The sequence below is a fragment of the Ovis aries genome, chromosome Y (assembly GCF_016772045.2).
Source record: "Ovis aries strain OAR_USU_Benz2616 breed Rambouillet chromosome Y, ARS-UI_Ramb_v3.0, whole genome shotgun sequence".
NCBI classification, from domain to species: Eukaryota; Metazoa; Chordata; class Mammalia; order Artiodactyla; family Bovidae; genus Ovis; species Ovis aries.
This window is the reverse complement of record NC_082741.1, coordinates 10,514,716-10,535,036: the sequence shown is the minus strand read 5'-3', so window position 1 is coordinate 10,535,036 and position 20,321 is coordinate 10,514,716. Positions and strand designations below refer to the sequence as shown.

At 43.5% G+C, this 20,321-nt stretch overlaps 1 pseudogene; it reads left to right on the top strand.

The window, feature by feature from the left end:
- The window catches only part of LOC132658896 (MYND-type zinc finger-containing chromatin reader ZMYND8-like), an 88,593-nt pseudogene that overhangs the window by 46,066 nt on the left and 22,206 nt on the right, over nucleotides 1-20,321 (top strand).

Sequence of the window (20,321 nt, the reverse complement as noted above, 5' to 3'; positions counted from 1 at the left end):
TCATATCATCTCTCTGGGTTATCCCCGTGCACCAGCCCTAAGCATCCTGCATTCTGTATCGAACCTAGACTAGCGATTCGTTTCTTACCTGATAGTATACATGTTTCAATGCCATCCTCCCAAATCATCCCACCCTCTCCCTCTCCCTCAGAGTCCAAAAGTCTGTTCTTTACATCTGTGTCTCTTTTGCTGTCTCACATACAGGGTTATCATTACCATCTTTCTAAATTCCATATATATGTGTTAGTATACTGTATTGGTGTTTGTTTTTTTTTTCTGGCTTACTTCACTCTGTATAATCAGCTCCAGTTTCATCTACCTCATTAGAACTGATTCAGATGTATTCTTTTTAATGGCTGAGTAATACTCCATTGTGTATATGTACCACAGCTTTCTTATCCATTCATCTGCTGGTGGACATCTAGGTTGCTTCCATGTCCTGCCTGTTATAAACGGTGCTGCGATGAACACTGGGGTACACATGTCTCTTTCAATTCTTGTTTCCTCGGTGTGTATGCCCAGCAGTGGGATTTCTGGGTCATAAGGCAGTTCTATTTCTAGTTTTTTAAGGAATCTCCACACTGTTCTCCATAGTGGCTGCACTAGTTTGCATTCCCACCAACAGTGTAAGAGGGTTCCCTTTTCTCCACACCCTCTCCAGCATTTATTGCTTGTGGACTTTTGGATCACAGCCATTCTGACTGGTGTGAAATGGTACCTCATTGTGGTCTTGATTTGCATTTCTCTGATAATGAGTGATGTTGAGCATCTTTTCATGTTTTTGTTAGCCATCCATTTGTCTTCTTTGGAGAAATGTCTATTTAGCTCTTTGGCCCATTTTTTGATTGGGTCATTTATTTTTCTGTACTTGAGCTGCATAAGTTGCTTGTATGTTTTTGAGATTAATTGCTTGTCAGTTGCTTAATTTGCTATTATTTTCTCCCATTCTGAAGGCCGGTAGATATTTTACAAGGGACTGTTTGAAGAAAAAGAAGAACATCATTTAGGGCTGGTATATCAATGGCAGCACTGCCGGATGTTGAAGATTTGAGGGAAAAGATGGAGTTTGTCCCTGGTTTTTGTTGATGGGGACCTGGGGAGTCCCCATCTTTGACTTTTTCAAAATAGGGTTCCTTTCAACATCATATTTCGATTGACATTTTTTAGCCCAATGTATCTCTTTATGACATCGCAGGCAGAGTCTTGGAGGTTTTGTAGTAGTTATAATGTGTGTGTGTGTATGTGTGTGTGTGTGTTAGGGCAATTTTTTTTAAATGGCTCTTATTCCCACAAACAAAACTTCTTTCATTTTCCTTTTCAAAGACAGTAGCCACTGTTTTAGCTAACATTTGTATTTTTTGAGTTTCTGATCCTAAGCTGTGACAAGCCTACAAATAATCAATAACATTTCTGGTCTCACTAATCAGAGCGATGGCTCTCTGACATTTTTGATTTTCATTTTTATATGCAAGCTTTTTTTTTTTTTTAAATTGCACTCTGGCCTCTTCTGACAACACTACGGGAGATAGCAACTCTCAGTCCAGCTAAAAAATCAGCATAGGCTTTATTAGGCCCTTGTAATATCTTTGTGTAGCTACCTTTAGGTTTCTCTTGAGGAGTAATTTGATCCCAAGCTTCAAGGGCAAATTTTTTCAATTGTTCATGTAACAACGGAGCCATTGTATCTGTCTTCACTGAATCAAATTGTCCTGTACTGGTTAGCATTTTAAAAGTAATTTGGTTTGGGGGAGCGCCAGCTCAAATATTAGAATTGTCATGATCTCGGGCCATATCATGAAACCAGATTAACTATTGAAGATTATTTTTTTGGTTTAAGAAGAGCTTTTATCAAAATTGGCCAATCATAAGGAATAACATTTTCAATAGAAGATGTCATAGCATTGAGAAGTTTTTTTGTTTTTTTGTTTGTTTGTTTTTTAGTAAAAGGTGAATGAGGGCCTTACATAGTTATAGACTTTTTCATCTGAGACATGTGAGAAAAATCAATGTCTTCGTATTGAAGTATTAGTTGTCCTTGAACATTAACTTTTTTTTTATCACAGGAAATGCAAAAAGATCATAAGCCTCAGAGACTTGAGATTGTAAAGCCAGTAAATCAGAAAGTCATCGTTGTGAAGGAGAATGAGCGTATCGTCTGTTTTCATAAATATGAGTGCTTGTTAGGGGCTTATCACTGTCATCCAAAAAAGGTATTGGTGGCTTTAATGTCACAGACAGCATCAGAAGAATCATCATCAGATTCATCTTGTCCTTGAATCGAGGGGACCTGTGGTTTCGTGTCCATTACAAGAGGAGGAGGAGCACTTGGGACAGCCGGAGCAGGGATAGTGGGAAAGTTTTGAAACATTTTATGTTGTTTCAATCCGGCCTTTTGTAAAGTCTTATCATCTAATTTATATTTGTATAATAAAATACAAATTGTATAGTGATATACAAATATGTGCTTGTTGACAAATATCACAGGGGCTAGAATTGCCTTGAAATGGCAAGAACACAGCCTTAATGAGGGCCCACAGGTGCGAAAAATCTATTGGAATATTTTCTCTCCATCTGTGGCTTGTTTAACATTTTTTTTAATTGAGTTCCAAATTTCTAAATCGAAACTGTCTTCATCAGGGAACCAGGGATTATATTCAACCACTGTTTGGAGACAAGCCTGTATTCGCTGATGTGAAACCCAAAGTCCTTGAACCTTAAATAAATATTGAAGTAAAGTGGAAAAGTGGTGGGGCTTTCCAGCCATTTGTCACATAATCCTGCACTTACCGACCTCCATAGGCCCCAATTGTCACTCCGTCTGCTTGCCAAGGGCATTCCCCAGGTCCCTGTTTGGGGGCCAGTTGTGAAGGTCTTCATAGTCCAGGACCTGGGGACTGGAGTTGATGAGAAGAAGGACGCAGGAGACCCCAGTCTCGAGTGAAACAAGGGTACTTTATTTGTAGAAACTCATGCTTCTATATCTTCAATAAAATGATTACTCAGCCATTAAAAATGAAATTCCACTCGTTGCAACAAAATGGGTAGTCCTTTAAGTAAAAGGTCACTGAAGGAAGTCACTGACGGGAGTCACTGAAGGGAATCTAAGCAGGAGCTCTTTCCCATGATCGCAGTCCTGAGAACTGTGTGCAGCTCTGCTCACTCCAGTTTTCCAGGAATGGATAAGAAACAGAGAGTCCTTGAGAAATGGCACACAAAGTAAGAAAACATATTGGCTCCCTTAAAGTTAAACATCCCCTGACAGATGACAGGTGTTTCCTGGCCCAGGAGTTGGTGGACCACACAGTCTTTATCAGAACTGCCGTTGTCAGTTGAAAGCAGCCACAGATGGCACATAAACAGATGCTCCTGTGCTACAGTGAACTTGCACTTGGAAAAGCAGGCATTGGGCTGCATTTGGCCTGTGGGCCATCATTACTTCACCCCCAGCCTGAAGCACCATGGTGTGCAAGGGAATAGAAAGGGAGGGTGGAGAGAGCAGGTAGGGATCTAGAGTTGCTGGTGAATTGGTGCAGAGGGTGGAGCGGGGAGAAGAACATCCCAAGGAACCTGATGACTGGGGTGGGGGCCACCGGGGAGGGAAAGATCCTGAATTGTCAGCATTTATTAGGGAGTGCTTCAGTATTACTCTAGAGTGTGAGCTGAGCTGGAGGTCCCTCGAGGCCTGACCAGGACTGTGAACTCAAGCCTTTTCATTTTCCCCCTGTTTACACTCCACAGCCATCTGGCTGAAGGGTTGTGTCAAAGAAGACAGACCAGCTCATTTTCTGATTCCTCATATGCCTCATGGCTTCTGTTAGTGCTCAGTGCTTGCTGACAGTGTAGGTGGAAGCTGGAGGAAAGTGGACTGTACAAACATGGAGGTTCCTGTGCTCTTTATCAGATTCTGGAACCAGGCTGGTTAAGATGAAGGTCTAGTTGAGAGGGAGAAAGGTTAAATAGGAGCTTCCTTGGGGTGGGCATGAGCCTCTCCTGTTCCCTTGTCTCTTCATTTTAAAATTTTAAAGTGATACATGCATGTCGAGTTGACCCGTGAACAACATGGGTTAGAACTGTGCAGGTTGGCATCTGTGTGGATTTTTTTTTTCTTCGTAATGAATACAGTTCTACACAGTCTGTAGCTGGTTGAATCTGTGGATATGGCTATGGAGGGCTGACCATGAGACTTAAGTTTGCATGGAATCTGGTATCCATGGTGGGTCCTGGGATGAACCCCCTGTTCCATCCCTGATGGGATGACTGTAGTCAGAGAAAATAAAATCATACACAGAAAAACTATCCCTCGTCCCAGTCTCCATGGTTATCACTTTGCATCTGGTACTTATTTATAAATAATGTGTTTCCCCATATCTCTGTTTCTCGACTCTACCTAGACATTGCTTGTTGACTTCTGGCTTTAGTAGATGAGAATCCGGGGTACTTATCACTTCTCTTCTCCCCTCTCTCCCAGACCACTCTGTCACTGTTTGACATGCTCTTTGGGCTTCCTTGGTCCAAGATAACACTGATTCCTTAGTCCTTGTTCTCCCAGCTGGAGGAAACTGTCTCTGGATCCCACTCTTGGTGCTCCATCTCCTCCCTCATCTCTCCTCCACTGTCATATTCAGACTTTTCCATCTTGCTGCTCTGATTCCCCATCATCAAGGTGGAGAACATGTGCATTCTATTCTATAACTGCAGTTGGTCCTTCTCAGTTCTGGCTGTTGGCTGAGTCATAAATGTTGGCAGGTGACCATCTGTGTTTCCATCATTATGGTCATGCTGTTTGTCACAGAGTCAACTAGGGCACTGTGATTATATTTCCATCTCTGTATAGCCTTACTTTTCCTTGGAGGTATTTTCTCCCCCCTTACCCCATATCATATCTTCAATAACCTCCCTGCCAAATTCTTCCCCATGACAGATGTTTTATTGAGACACATTTCCTGTCACACATTTTGGGCTCTTCCATTTCAAATAATTATGTGTTTGTGTCCTACCATCATGGCTTAGGAGTGGTCCACTGAAATCTCACCTGTGGCTCCTCCCTGAACTCTTCTCACTACATGCACCTCCATCACACTCTCTTTCCTGATCTGCCGTCAGCCTTGGCAGTAGATTCATGATTACACTTGCCCGAAATAATCTGGGTTCCTTCGATGGAGCCTTGCCACCTAAGTGGTGGAGCCAGCACTTCCCATTTCCCTGGATGTATTAAGCTCTCAGCAGAGCCAGTGGTTATGAGAGAAATTTGCTTTCAAAATTCTGGGAATTTGTGGCTTCACAAAGTTGATTTTTATGTCATTGTAACCTAAATAGAATATTGACAAGTAGAGACATTACTATGCCAACAAAGATCCGTCTAGTCAAGGCTATGGTTTTTCCTGTGGTGATGTATGAATGTGAGAGTTGGACTGTGAAGAAAGCTGAGTGCTAAAGAATTGATACCTGGGATTTCTTTGGAAGGAACGGAGCTAAACCTGAAACTCCAGTACTTTGGCCACCTCATGTGAAGGGTTGACTCATTGGAAAAGACTGATGTTGGGAGGGATTTGGGGCAGGAGGAGAAGGGGACGACAGAGGATGACATGGCTGGTTGGAATCACTGACTTGATGGACATGAGTCTGGGTGAACTCCAGGAGTTGGTGATGGACAGGGAGGCCTGGTGTGCTGCGATTCATGGGGTCACAGAGAATCGGACATAACTGAGTGACTGAACTGAACTGAACCGATGCCTTATTTCCACCTGTAATCTTGTGCAGTGTCCAGTGATCTTGTTCATGGTTTAGTATGCATTTTAAAAAGTGTTAGTCCTCTTTGAATGCCTTAAGTTGGAAAATGGTGACATCGATCCACCAGTTCTCCAGTGCTAAGATCAGCAGCCTGTTGGAGACCAGGATAGCAAGCTGGTGGGGTTGCACATACTCAAGCTGTCTTCCAGACTGTAGCTCTCTGCCAGTCTCTGAAGGTGCTGTGCTATCTCTTCAGTTAGCAACAGGTGTGACAAAGAACATGCCTCTGCCCCAAGCACCATGGATGACCCGCCTCAACCAATCTACCCAGCCCAGAAGTATAAGCATGAACCCACCTCATGGCAGCCAACAGGGAACTTTTCCCAGCAGCCAAAGAGCTCGCCTTGTGAGTGTCTGTATGTGTGTGTTTTCTTCGTGGGTGTGTCTTTTCCTGAGTGATGGGTCTTGGCTTTGCCTGGTTTCTTCCTCGCTGTGCCTCTCATGGCCACTGGAAACTGCAGTAGAAAATGAGAGAGTGAGGATGGATGGTCTGGTTTCTCTCTCTCTCTCTGCCTCTCTCTTTCTCTCTCTCTCTCTCTCTGTCTCTCTCTCTCTCTCTCTCTCTCTCGACCATGCTCAGCAGCTCATGGGATCTTAGTTCCCCACGCATAGATTGAACCTGTAAACCTGCACCCTTGACAGTGGAAGCACCAAATCCTAACCAGGACTTGCACCTGGTGGAAAGCACCAAGTCCAAACCAGCACCAATTCCCCTAACCAGGGAATTCCTGATCTGGCTTCTTGAAGGAGCTCCATCCTTGCTCTTTTCATGATGTGCCCTGGAGTAACACCCATTGTCCTCTACAGTGACTGGCTGAACCAGCCAGCGTGCCCTGTCCTGTCCATGGGAGAGGTCAGGCTCTTCAATTACTCAGGTGGCCAGCCTGGCTCTGGGATGTGGCTTCTGTGCTAAGCAAGCTAAGTCCTGCTGCCTAGGTGGTCTCTCTGCCTTCAACAGAGCTGGGGAGACTGAATGTAACTTCACTGCATTTTTGTCAGAGTTTCTGTGTCATGATGACCAGCTGCATCACTGACCTTCCAGAGGACTAACAGTGTGGGTGTCATGAGTAGGGAGGAATGCGTAAGAAGAGATGGAGAAGAACCATAAGGGAGCTTGACTGCGGACCCCAGCTCTGCCCTCCACAATAACACCTGCTTTGGGTCCCAGATGGAGGTGATGAGGAAGCGTTCTCTCCTGAGTGAATATATAACTTGGGAGGTCCTTATCACTGTCTTTGCTTCTTCTCTTCCAGAACCAGAACTCAGGAAATCACCATGCCTGCCTATCACTAGGTGATGATAAGAGTAGTCACCCTTCTAGGTGATGGTCTGGTCCCTTGCTGCCTCACTCTGATTCTGTCTCTAAGCTTCACAGTTCAGTCAGTTCAGTTCAGTTCAGTTCAGTGGCTCAGACATGTCCGACTGTCTGTGACCCCATGAATCACAGCATGCCAGGCCTCCCTGTCCATCACCAACTCCCGGAGTTCACTCAGACTCACATCCATCGAGTCAGTGATGCCATCCAGCCATCTCATCCTCTGTCTTCCCCTTCTCCTCCTGCCCCCAATCCCTCCCATCATCAGAGTCTTTTCCAGTGAGTCAACCCTTCGCATGAGGTGGCCAAAGGACTGGAGTTTCAGCTTTAGCATCATTGCCTCCAGAGAAATCCCACAGCTGATCTCCTTTAAAATGGACTGGTTGGATCTCCATATTTGTCTCTGATATTAGGTGTGATGTCCTTGCTGTTGCATACTTATATTAGGTGTGATGTCCTTACCCTTTAGGCTAGCTTTGTTCTTCCAGCACTTTTCCCTCTAGCATCTAGACGCTCCTTGACCTACAGCAGTTTATGAACCACCCCAAATGTCAGTTATGATGAGGAACCAAGATGCAGACATGATTCACTTCTTGTCCAACTGGAAGGTCAGGCAGGGGACACTGATGATTGTGGAAGGGAGGTGACTGGGGAGGGAAGAGAGCATGGTTTATCCATGAAAACAGGAAAGGACAGCTCTTTTGTGAACAGATTTCATCCCTGGGCAACCATTCACCCCCTGACACTTTGTCCTGGCATGTGGAGGATTTCAGGCATCCCACTCATCACTGCAAGATCACATTGTCCTTTCAGAGGAATAGATATTTTACGAATGAAATGACTGTTAAGGAGTATCTGATTAGTGTCACTGGTAAGAGTCAGCTCCCTGGATTTGGATGGTTGGGGGAGAAAAGTGGAGGTTGAATTGGAAAGCGATTTAGGTCTTTCTCCCATACACCTTTTCCTGCACGATACTGAGCATCTCATTCCACTCCAGTTCAGTGGTACCAGGGGTTTGAACGTAAAGCATACAGCCGCAGGCAACACAACAGCAGCGTTAACTTCTTCAACTTGTTCTTTGATCAAAACATCACAGGATCTGACTGGATTGCTGACTTGGGGTCCCATGTGGCTACTGGGCCAGAACTGGTGATTTATGGTGGAGCTGTTGGTGGTCCATGGGAGGGCTCATGGTCTGGCCATCCCTGTGCTGACCTTGCTCATTTCCCTGGCAGATCATCATAAAGGACCTGTGGCCCAATCCTTTGCAGTACTATGTGAAGAGGAAGGCTGTACCACGAGAGGTACTGGGAGGACAAGAGGTGAGGTGTGCCCAGGGGCTGAGCACTGGCATAAATGTTGTCCAGGGACTTGGGTCATGTATTTCTCTTGTGGATAAAGTGAGACTCCATGGAACAGAGTGACACAAGGGCATGAGGGAATCAGCAACAGACAGCAAGGATAGAGAACTGTAGTGAAAATCAGGTTCTAACTAGAGAAGCTTGAGATAGATGAAGTGGCCTGTCCAGGCCAAAGTCACTCCAATTTACATCTAAGTCAGTTGCACATCTCTGAACTGTCATTCCATGGCCAATAAGTCCACCCTCAGGCTCCTCTTAAATTAGGGCCCACCTACTATTCCTCATGAAGTCTCCTTTCCAAAAAGGTCTGTGAGTCTCCTTTGTGCAAGTCTGTTCCCCCACTGACCCATCATTTGATTCCATTTTGATCATCACACTTGTTCTTCTTTTTTTAAATTTTCTTTTACATCTTTTTCACCTGGTACCCTCATTCTGAGAATACTGACCACTGTGCAAGATTATGGAGAATAATCTTTTATTTATTTTAATTGAAGGATAATTGCTTTACAATGCCATGACAGGTTTTACACTACATTGGCCAGCATTAATCACCCATAGGTATACACATATCCCCACAAATGCTAAACCCACCACCCGCCGCCCTCCCCTTCTTGTCTTTCTGGGTAGTGCCACAACATGACTTTGGTTGCCTTGCTTTGTGCATTAAACTTGTACTGGTCATCTGTTTTACATGAGGTAATGTAAATGTTTTAGAGCTATTTTCTCAAACTAACTCACCATCACCATCTCCCCCTGAGACCAAAGTCTGTTCTTTATATGTCTGTGTCTTATTTGCTGCCCAGCATGTTGGATGTTCAGTACCACCTACAAGGTCCTCAATTCCATATATTTGTGTGAACATACAGTGTTTGTTCTTCTCTTTCTGACTTACTACACTCAGTATAATAGGCTCCACGTTCATTCCATCTCATTAGAACTGGCCTTGATGCGTTCCTTTTTAGAGCTGAGTAACATATCATTGTGTATCTGTACACCAACTTCCTTATCCCTTCATCTACCAATGGACATATAGGTAGCTTCCATGTCCTAGCTACTGTAAATAGTTCTATGGTGAAGACTGGGACGTGTGTTTCTTAATATGTGCTTAGAGAAAATGTAAAAGTTCACAGACTCTCTCCTCTGGAAACTACCTTGAAAGATTAAAGCTGTCTTTAATATTTTCAGAGAGGGTAGGTTTACATATCTGTTTCTGTGTCTGTTTGGAAAGGAACCCCTTTCCTCCCGATTTTGAGGAATGTATGATGGAGTGTCCCTCTTTACCTAAAATAGAAAACCTAAGAAGCTGCTTCACATGAAGATCAATGGCCAGCATAGTTCTCTGGATTGGAAAGCAATTTAGAGTGTTCTGGTGGTGAAACGGATCAACAGGGAGACACAAATAAACCTGAAATAATTTTGAAAGCTAAATAAGAAGCATCTAGCATGTGTCTGCATATTTTTGGGCAGATCCTCAGAACAAACACTTCAGCTGCATGTAGGATTCTCAGTTTACCACGTGGGAATTACCAGTCCATGGAGATTTGTAGAGGGGGTTAAGTCATATGCTGTGGTTGTGTCAGGGGACACAGTTCTTCCTCTGGGGTGGGAGTTGGGGAGGATGGAGAAAGAAGATGAGGGGCTCATCAACTGTGTGTCTGGCATTTTTATAAGGGAAATGTGGATGTTCATGGAAAGGGTCTGGTGAACAATGGCCAGAGATTGAAAGAGTGGAATGCCATTTTGTTGGAAGGTGGTGCCCCAGGTATCTTCTCTGTTGCATATCGTCAGACTTAAAGAGTACATAACAAGGAGAAAGCCTTAATATTCAACTCACTATGAACCTAGGCCATAGGTATAAAAGTGTGTATATGAGTACATGGCCAGCTTTGCTGAGATCCACTTTCTAGAGCTAGATTTCCTGGTAACATTTTAGGGGGGAGGGAATAAGGTATATGGAAGAGGGCTGTGGCCTAGGGAGAAAGTGAAGGGTGGGAAGGCCTTGAGAATATTAGTTTCTGACAAAAATGACCAGGGAAAAGATAAATTGCCAGGGAACAGATAAACGAAGGAAAACACATCCCATCATAGATGTTTGAGCTCATGTGAACTTTGTTATTTTTTTTTCCAGGAACTCAGTTTAAGTACAAAGTGTGCAGGGGCAGAAGTGAGGGGAATGAGGATGTTACGGCCAACCTATCCAGCCATGTGCTCTGTGTCCCATGCTGCTGCTGTTGCTGCTGCAATGGCGCAGTGGTTAATATCTCTTTTTCCAGAAAGGCTTAACCTCTTTGCCCAAGGCCCTCTATCTGGCCAAGATGTAGAAATAACATTTTTATCATGAACCCTCTGGTGACAGTGTCTCTTCCTTGCTGAATGGCTCAGCAAAGAATGTTTTCAACCACGACGGATCTGTCCTTTATCTAGGGCTATGTCACTACTCTGAGGGCCAATGGGAACACCTGGAGCATATGGAGCTCACTGAGGGACTGATCAGCACTTAGGGTGGTCCTTCTGAAGTAGATGACTGCTTTCCGGAATTGCATCCACCTCTGGATTGGGCAAAGGACAGACTGGCACAAATGGGGTAGGGAGAGTTCAACATCTGTCCCTCCAGTGTTGGCCTCTCATCCCAGATACCACGGTTCCAACGTGGACATGCCTGAGAGTGATGACCCACATGAAGTTCTGTCCCACATGAAGTTCTCACACTACAACATTTCTCCCTGAAGCAGCATCTCTTTGGAGGGCAAAGGATAAATTTTGAACGTGAAAGTTCATGGGTTTATGGATTTCCCTTCTAGATACCCTGAATGAGATCTCCTGCTCAGGGCCAGCTTTTCCATTTGAACATCTATACCCTAGTTTGCCAAGGCGTGGCTTTCTCTGGGGGGTTTCTGAACAACCACCCAGGAAACACTGGAAACATGTTTTCTTACTTTTTTAATCTATAGACTTCCAAGAACCCTCAAGGCCCTGTCAGATGGGTACCTGTCATTCTCAGCACTAGTTCAAAACAAAACAAAGCCGAAACTATGGTGTAATAACTCTGCAGAGGTTTTGAGATGGCATATTGAGGCACGGCTTTCAGGATCTTAGACTGGGCTCATTCTAGGGACTGCATGGCATTTATCCACATTCAGAAGTCTTAGCAAGGCATTGCAAAGAAGTTAAAGACAAAAAGTTTAGGACAATCTCCCCCAATGCCTAATATTTCCTACCGGTGCTTCAGGACTAGGGGTGGCTTTAGCTCTAACCCGTCCTTGAGTGAAGAGCGCAGAGTAGTCATGAATCAGTTAGTAAACTGAACTGTGGATGGTTGGCTGGATGGTCATTATCTGGAAACTTGCCATGACTTGTGTCCCAGTCTCTTTATGGCTTTCACTTGGGTGCCGGGGGCCAGCATGAGGAATTCCGCCCATGGCAAAGGTCATGAGGAACGAGGCTTGGCATACGCAAAGGCATGATCAAGCCTCAGGAAACCCCCTGTTCCCGAGCATCAACCCCAAAACCAGAGTCTGTTTTATGCTCTCACCTACACCTCTGACTTTACGGGGGGCTCTCCCCCATAACCGTTTCTCTCAGAGAAGGAGTAACGTGCAGCTCCAAGGGAATAAAAATTCCTGGGCGTGACAAGAGTGTTTCAGCTTACAGACTCCTCAGAAGGTTATCTAGCCCACCTGTATAGGTTTGTCCAGCCACATGTGATTGTTTACAGCCTCCCAATCTGAGAGGCATGAGATGTTTTAGACTTACTAAAGGCAAATTATTTTGGGGAGTAAGAAATTATTAGTATAGTGTGTTGGTTAGGAATTATATTGGTGAAGGGTTCTTCATTTGTTGTGTCAATAATTGCTGCTAATTCCCTGCCCTGGGTGGGACAAGGATGTGTCAGGTCAAACCTCTCTGCTGACAGACTAGCTTGTGTGACAGGATTATCCATACTGCTGCAACTAGGCAAATGATTGTTTACTACCTCTCAACCATAAACAGCACAGAGAGTTTTGGAGTATTTTGAAAGTCTTAATTAGCATAGGACTTTGTCTTCTTGTTGAGTCAATGATTGCCGCCAGGCCTCCATATCCTTAGGCACCTGGGAATATATTAATCAATGTATTTGGAATATAGCGAAGGAAATATAGTAGTTTTTAAGGTTAGCAATACTAGACTTTCTGAGTTAATGGATTTTCTCTTTTGTAATAGATCACTGTACTTTGTTTTAAATCACTGTGTCCTTGTTATGTAAAAATGTAACTTTATCATATCTTAAGACTAAATAGATCTTAAGGGGAGCATTGGTGAAAGGATTTTCATTTGTTGGGCTGATGTTTGCTGCTAAATCTCCATGTTCCCTACTCTGATAATGAATATAACTAGCATATAGGATGAAATAAGTATTAAACTTTAAGCATATAGGAGAAATAAGTATTAACCTTTAAGACTAATTATGTTAACCTTGGGTTAAATAAATTCCTTTCTTGATTGTAACTCACTGCACCCTCACCCTATAGGAATGTAACTTTATTTGGAGGGTGGTGCCTGGTTTAAGAAAAAACACCCTTGGAAGAAATAAGTTTTTTGGTTATCAGAAAGAAAGGATCATAAAATGTCAGCAGGTCTCACTCATGGCCAGAAGATGATGTAATATCTCTAAGACCTTTTTTTTAAATATACATTCATGTGAAGCACCTGATTTTGATAAAGGTCAGGACTGCTGACCCCCCCGTGACTCTGTATTCATCCCTATGTGTAACAAAAGGTATATAAGCAAACCCCAAAATAAAGAAATTGGATCAGTTTCCGGAAAGACTGATTCCCCCATGTCGCTTCTTTCTTGCTCCCGTTTTTCTGGCTGAATTCCCATCTGGAGCATGGAAGCTATTCCACATAATCCAAGTTATTCAGCCTCCTTTTCTCCACTAATCTTCCTACTACACTATCCATTTCTAATCTCTCTATATCTGTGATTAAATATGTATTTTTCCAAAGACGCTGACTCCGTCCCCCCACCTTCGAATCACCCTGGATCCACCGGGGCTGGACCCCGGCACTTGGGCCCTAAAGTCTAGGTGCTATTAGATTTGAGTGCACACTTGGATGTGTTGTTTAAGGTTTTCTTCCACTGACTATCAATGCGCTTGAAACTTTACAGATTAGTGATGAATTCATGAGCATTCTGGCTCAATCACCCTGAGCTGCATTTGCTTCCTGTTCCCTGGATGTGTTCATGTTTTCTCTGTATAGAATGAAGTCTGGGTGTCTCCATTGTGTTTGCCCATGAATGTGAGTTAATGTTTCTTCCTGTGGATCTGTGTACGCCTCCTGTCTTCTTTCATGATGCACACATGCTTTGCCATTATGCACAGCTCTGCTGCCATAGCTGTCTGAGTTCTTGCATGTTCCTATTCAACACACATGCATTGTGTTGCTCATATTCACTCATTTTTTAAAAAAGTTTGTTGATCTTTGTTAGATTGCATGTGAATTCTTGAATCAAGTGCTTCCAACATCTTGAATTGGACTTTTTAAAAGAGTTCCATGACATTTGCACACAGCAAGGAATGCTTTACAACAGGAATAGTTAACAGTGACCCACATGTGGAAACAAGAATACCCATACACTTACAGTAATGCCTGATGGGCAAGAATATTACTTGCTGAAGTGAAAATATTGATTAGTATCACGGAGGGCAAAAATGTTGCAGGAATGCATCTGTCAGGAAATTTTTTATCTATCAGGAAAGATTTGGGTTTGACTGGTTAAGTGTTCTATAAACACTACTGAAGGATTGAAATACATTGGCTTATACACCTACAAATGTATTCTTGCATTGATCATTAAACTGTCATTCAGATCAGTTCAGTTTAGTCACTCAGTCGTGTCCAACTCTTTGCGACCCCATGAATCACAGCATGCCAGGCCTCCCTGTCCATCATTACCCATGCAGAATTTCTTCATGATTGTCAGTAAATCGTCACCCAGGTGAGAGGAATTGGGTCTTGCCTTTCTGTAAAGAGAAAGTTGTTAAGGAATTCTTGTCCCAGGGAAAAGGGGTGCATGAGCAATTTCAAGTTCAAAGCCGCTGCTATTTCTGTGTCATTTCTGGGAGGAAAGCACAGGGAATGGAATCACACCAACCTGATTGGCACCGTGAACCAGTCCAAGGAGACAGAAGTAGAGAACACAGGCACAGGTCACTCAGCTGTCCACAGTGAGTACTTTGAATCCTGCTAACCTCTTTGCATGTCAATCACCCTTATGAGCAAATCCCATTCACCTTCCAGGATATATCATAGAAGTAGAAGAGGGCACTGACTTCATCAGGTAGTGAGTGAAAAAATTAAGTGGACGAAAAAGAGGGGTGCTTACAAAAATCCATAATACTGGACAAGTAAACCAATGTTTCCCCATGTGTGCAAGTTTCGTTTCAGAATTGTGTGTGTGTGTGTGTGTGTGTGTGTGTGTGTGCGTGCACAAACGTGCACTGGAAAAAATGTGCGTGTGAGCTCTCTGAACTGGCCTGGCTGGGAGATGGAAGAATGGATACTGAACACATGAAAGAGCTTGTGTAAGGTACAAAGATCTTGGGGCAGTAGAAGCACTGACATCCTGGAAAATAGCCCAGGGATCTCACCAGTGGAGCAAGCTGTACGTGTTAACAGGCATGTAAGTGTAAACATGGATCCCTGAGCAGAAAGGTGAGGCAGGCAAAAAGCACCTTGTGGAAGTCTGGGAGGATGCCAAGGCTCAGAGAAATAGAGTAGGCCAGATTCCCAGGCACAGAAGAGGGGCTATGCACAGCCCCTAAGACACCTGGCTTTTGTTTTGAACGCAGTTATCCATATTGCATCTTTTATGCAGAGCACAAAATATTATCTATTGTCTGGTGGGTCAGCTGCTATAGAATCTGTCTGCAATGCGGGAGACCTGGGTTTGATCCCGGGGCTCCGGAAAATCCCCTTGAGAAGGGAAAGTTCACCTCCTCAAAAGTCCACCCCCTCCAATATTCTGGCCTGAAGAATTCCACGGATTGTATATGGGGTCACAAAGAGTCAGACACTACTGAGCAACTCCACTTCACTTCACTTTAGTTTTTTTTTTTTTTGTATTTGAAATATTTGAAATGTATTTTTAATATTAAGACAACAGAATTATCAAACATTTGCTAACAGTTCTACACACTTTAAATAACATGTTCATGACATTACAGTTTCTGAGTGATCACAGGAAGTCTTAGATCTAGGATCAGAAAACTTTTCAAGTTATTTTATACACATTTCTTATCCTATTTTTCAGTTTTTCTTGGAAGTTTGAAATGGTATTTCTTTGCAGCCCAAGTTTATCTCTTTACATAGCAATGGTGAAGTTTTGAAACTGTTTTAGAATCTCAAAATAATTTCAAATATTTCCATTTTTATGTTAAAAGCTACTTAGATTTCTCTGTTTTGTTGTTGTTGTTGCCTTTTTTTTTTTTTTTTTTTTTTACTTTACAATACTGTATTGGTTTTGCCATACATCAATGTGAATCCACCATGGGTGTACATGAGTTCCCCATCCTGAACCCACCTCCCACCTCCCTCCACATACCATCTCTCTGAGGCATCCCCGTGCACCAGCCCCAAGAATCCTGTATCCTGCATCAAACCTAGACTGGCGATTCATTTCTTACATGATCTTATACATGTTTCAATGCCATTCTCCCAAATCATCCCACCCTTTCCCTCTCCCACAGAGTCCAAAATCTGTTCTATACATCTGTGTCTCTTTCGCTGTCTCACATACAGGGTTATTGTTACCATCTTTCTAAATTCCATATATATGTGTTAGTATATTGTATTGGTGTTTTTCTTTCTGACTTACTTCACTCTGTATAATTGGCTCCAGTTTCATCCACCTCATTAGAACTGATTCAAATGTATTCTTTTCAATGGCTGAGTAATGCTCCATTGTATATATGTACCACAGCTTTCTTATCCATTCATCAGCAGATGGACATCTAGGTTGCTTCCATGTCCTCGCTATTATAAACAGTGCTGTGATGAACATTGGGGTACACATGTCTCTTTCAATTCTGGTTTGCTCGGTGTGTATGCCCAGTAGTGGGATTTCTGGGTCATAAGGCAGTTCTATTTCCAGTTTTTAAAGGAATCTCCACACTGTTCTCCATAGTGGCTGTACTAGTTTGCATTCCCATCAACAGTGCAAGAGGGGTCCCTTTTCTCCACATCATCTCCAGCATTAATTGTAGACTTTTGGATAGCAGCCATTCTGACTGGTGTGAATGGCACAAAGACAGAAATACAGATCAGTGGAACAAAATAGAAAGCCCAGAGATAAATCCACACACCTATGGACAACTTATCTTCACTTTAGATTATAAAGAGGCATCTCTGTCAGCTCACTAAGGGAGGGTGACCTAGACTAGGAGACTCTAGTTCTTGAAGAAGAACGAGTGACTGTGAAAAATTCTAGGGGTGTGACTTTTGACTATTGTCGTGATAAGGGGTCACTACACATGGGGGAGAAGGCAATGGCACTGCACTCCAGTGCTCTTGCCTGGAAAACCCCATGGACAGAGGAGCCTGGTAGGCTGCAGTCCATGGGGTGGCTGAGAGTCGGATACAACTGAGTGATTCATTTTCAATTTTCACTTTCATTCATTGGAGAAAGAAATGGCAACCCACTCCAGTGTTCTTGCCTGGAGAATCCCAGGGATGGCACAGTCTGGTGGGCTGCCATCTATGGGCTCACACAGAGTCTGACGCGACTAAAGTGACTTAGCAACACACATGGAGGAGGGGGCCTGCTTCATCTCATACCTTAGGCTTGAATGATTTTCAAATGTCCTGTCAGATAGTTAAGTAACTACAAACATATTCATAATAACCTTAGTGGAGACCCTTATCTGCACGTTGTCACATAAATTTAATAAAAGTTTTCCAGGGCTGGAATTATTGTATAAATTGGAGAAGTCTATATTTCATTTTATTCAGAGGCTAACCATGGGTTCTTTTGCAGTTTGGGCAATCACATGGTGACCACAGTACCTCGATGGTCTTTGTGAGTGGCTGAGACTGCACACTTGTGTCCTCCTGCATTTTGCAAGGATGAATCCTCAGTGATGGCATATTTGGGTGCAAGGCTGTGTGCTCAAACATTTACCTACTGGAGCAAGTGCTACTGTGAATATAAATACATGTGTGCTCAGTCGTGTCCAACTCTTTGTTACCCTATAGACCCAACACTTCTCTGTCCATGGGATTCTCCAGCCAAGAATACCAGAGTGCGTTGCCATGGCCTCCTTCAGGAGAGCTTCCTGACCCAGGGACTGAACCTGTGAATCTTACATCTCATGGATTAGCATGTGGATTCTTTAGCACTGCCGCCACCGAGGGACCCTTGAGTAAAAATGAACTTTTCTTATTTCTTAAAAAAAAAAAAAAAATTAATCTGGACCATTTCTTTTTTCTTACTGTTGTTATTTTTATTGTCTTACTCTTATTTTTTGCAACATAGTTTTATTTTTTATAAATTTATTCATTTTAATTGGGGGCTAATTATTTTACAGTATTGTAGTGGTTTTGCCATATATTGACAGGAATCAGCCATTGGTGTACATGTCTTCCCATCCCAAACACCCCTCCCACATCCCTCCCCATCCCATCTCTCTGAGTCATCCCAGTGCACCAGCCCCAAGCACCCTGTCTCATGCATGGAACATGGACTGGCTGTCTGTTTCACATATGATAATATACATGCTATTTCCATGTGCTATTCTCACAAACCAACCCACCTTGCATTCTCCCACAGAGTAAAAAAGACTGTTCTATACATCTGTGTCTCTTCTGCTGTCTTGCACATAGGGTTATCGTTACTACCTTTCTAAATCCCATATATATGCATTAGTATACTGTATTGATGTTTTTCTTTCTGGCTTACTTCACTCGGTTTAATAGGCTCCAGTTTCATCCACCTCATTAGAGCTGATTCAAATGTATTCTTTTGAATGGCTGCATAATAGTCGACTGTGTATATATACCCCAGCTTTCTTATGCATTCGTCTGCTGATGGACATCTAGGTTGCTTCCATTTTTGAGCTCTTTATTGAATTTGTTATCATGTTACTTCTGTTTTATGTTTTGGTCTTGAGAAACATGGGATCTTAGCACCCTGTAGACAGAAGCTGCACCTCCTGCATTGGAAGGTGAAGTCTTAATCACTGGACCACCAGGGAATTCACTCCCTATTTCTTTTTGTGTTCCTAGATGTTGATATCCAGGACAGTTTTTTTTTTTTTTTTCTGACTGAAAATTTTTCTGGGGCAGGACATTTTGGTTTTAAGGAGGTTTTGTTATCCATCAGTATTTCATTTCAGGATAATAAATGATCATTTCAAAACATCTGCTACACCACCTTAAGAAACCCCCTTTAACATGAGAAGGCAAGTGAATAGTAGTGACAGCTTCATGGACTCCTCTGTCATCTTCCAGGTGGGAATGAGAGGGCATGTAGGGGGGTGCCCATGACCAGAGTCCTAAGCAGGTTCTCAACCTAACTTTGATAGAAGCAAAGTTTATTTTGTTCACTGTCACATGCTCAGGGCAGAGGTTCTTCTCAATTAGATCTGTACATGGAAAAGGGGCTCAAGACTCCCCCTCCCATCCCAACAGAGGGCTTCAGGTAGGCTCACCAGAGACCAGCTCTTGACCTGGCACACCAGTTCTGGATTCATGTGATAATTCATGAGGTTCACACCAGTTTGGTCAAATAATGATGTATCACCCCTATTAGTCAGTTCACTAGCTCAGTGGTGTCTGACTCTTTGAGACTCCATGGACTGTAGCACACTAGGCTTCCCTGTCCATCACCAAATCCTGGAGCTTACTCAAATGCATGTCCATTGAGTCAGTAATGCCATCCACCATCTCATCCTCTGTCATCCCCTTGTCCTCCTGCCTTCAATCTTTCCCAGCACCAGAGTCCTTTCCAATGAGTCACTTCTTTCCATCAGGTGGCCTAGGTATCCAGGCTTCAGCATCATTCCTTCTAATGAATATCCAGGACTGATTTCCTTTAGAATGGACTGGCTGGATCTCCTTGCAGTCCAAGGGACTCTCAAGAGTCTTCTCCAGCACCGCGGTTCAAAAGCATCAATTCTTCGGCACTCAGCTTTTCTCATGGTCACCCTTATAACTCTTATTAATGTTGTCTCCTCTAAATTGAATGAATGCCTGCCATGTGGCATGTGGGATCTCAGCTCCCCAACCAGGGATCAAACCTGTGCCCCTGCATTGGGGCCAGTGTTAAGGACAACCAGATAACAAATTCCCTCTAAATCAATTCATTTTGGAAGTTAAAGGAATCTGCTTTAAAAAGAAGTGCTTGGACTAAAAGTTGGAGTCCCTCTGAAGGCCCCAGGTATTTCCATAGCTGCACTGCCCCCACCCACCCTGCCCTTTGCTTTGTGCATCCCTGTGGGCACTTTGGCTCTCCACAGGAGCTCCCAAAGGCCCCAAAGGCCTTGGGACCTTTGAACTCCTTGGCTCCTCTCCCAAAATTCCCTCCCTCTGGTGCTCAGTTGGCTTACTTCTTCTCCTCCCACCTTTGTTCTGCTGTCACCTTGAAACCAGGCAGATCTTGATGGTGATCAAGCCTGCCCACCCCTAGAGCCTGCCCACCCCTAGAGCCTGCTCTGTTCTCCATTCTCCACTTTATTTTCCCCCAAAGCTCTGGCGGTCACCTGACACACTTGATACACATAGGTGCTGACTGCTTGTCCCCAGGCTGTCCACAGCTGAGTGAGGGGTGAGACGGCCTGTGTGTTTTGCTCACTGCCTGTGCACAGCAATTGTGTAAG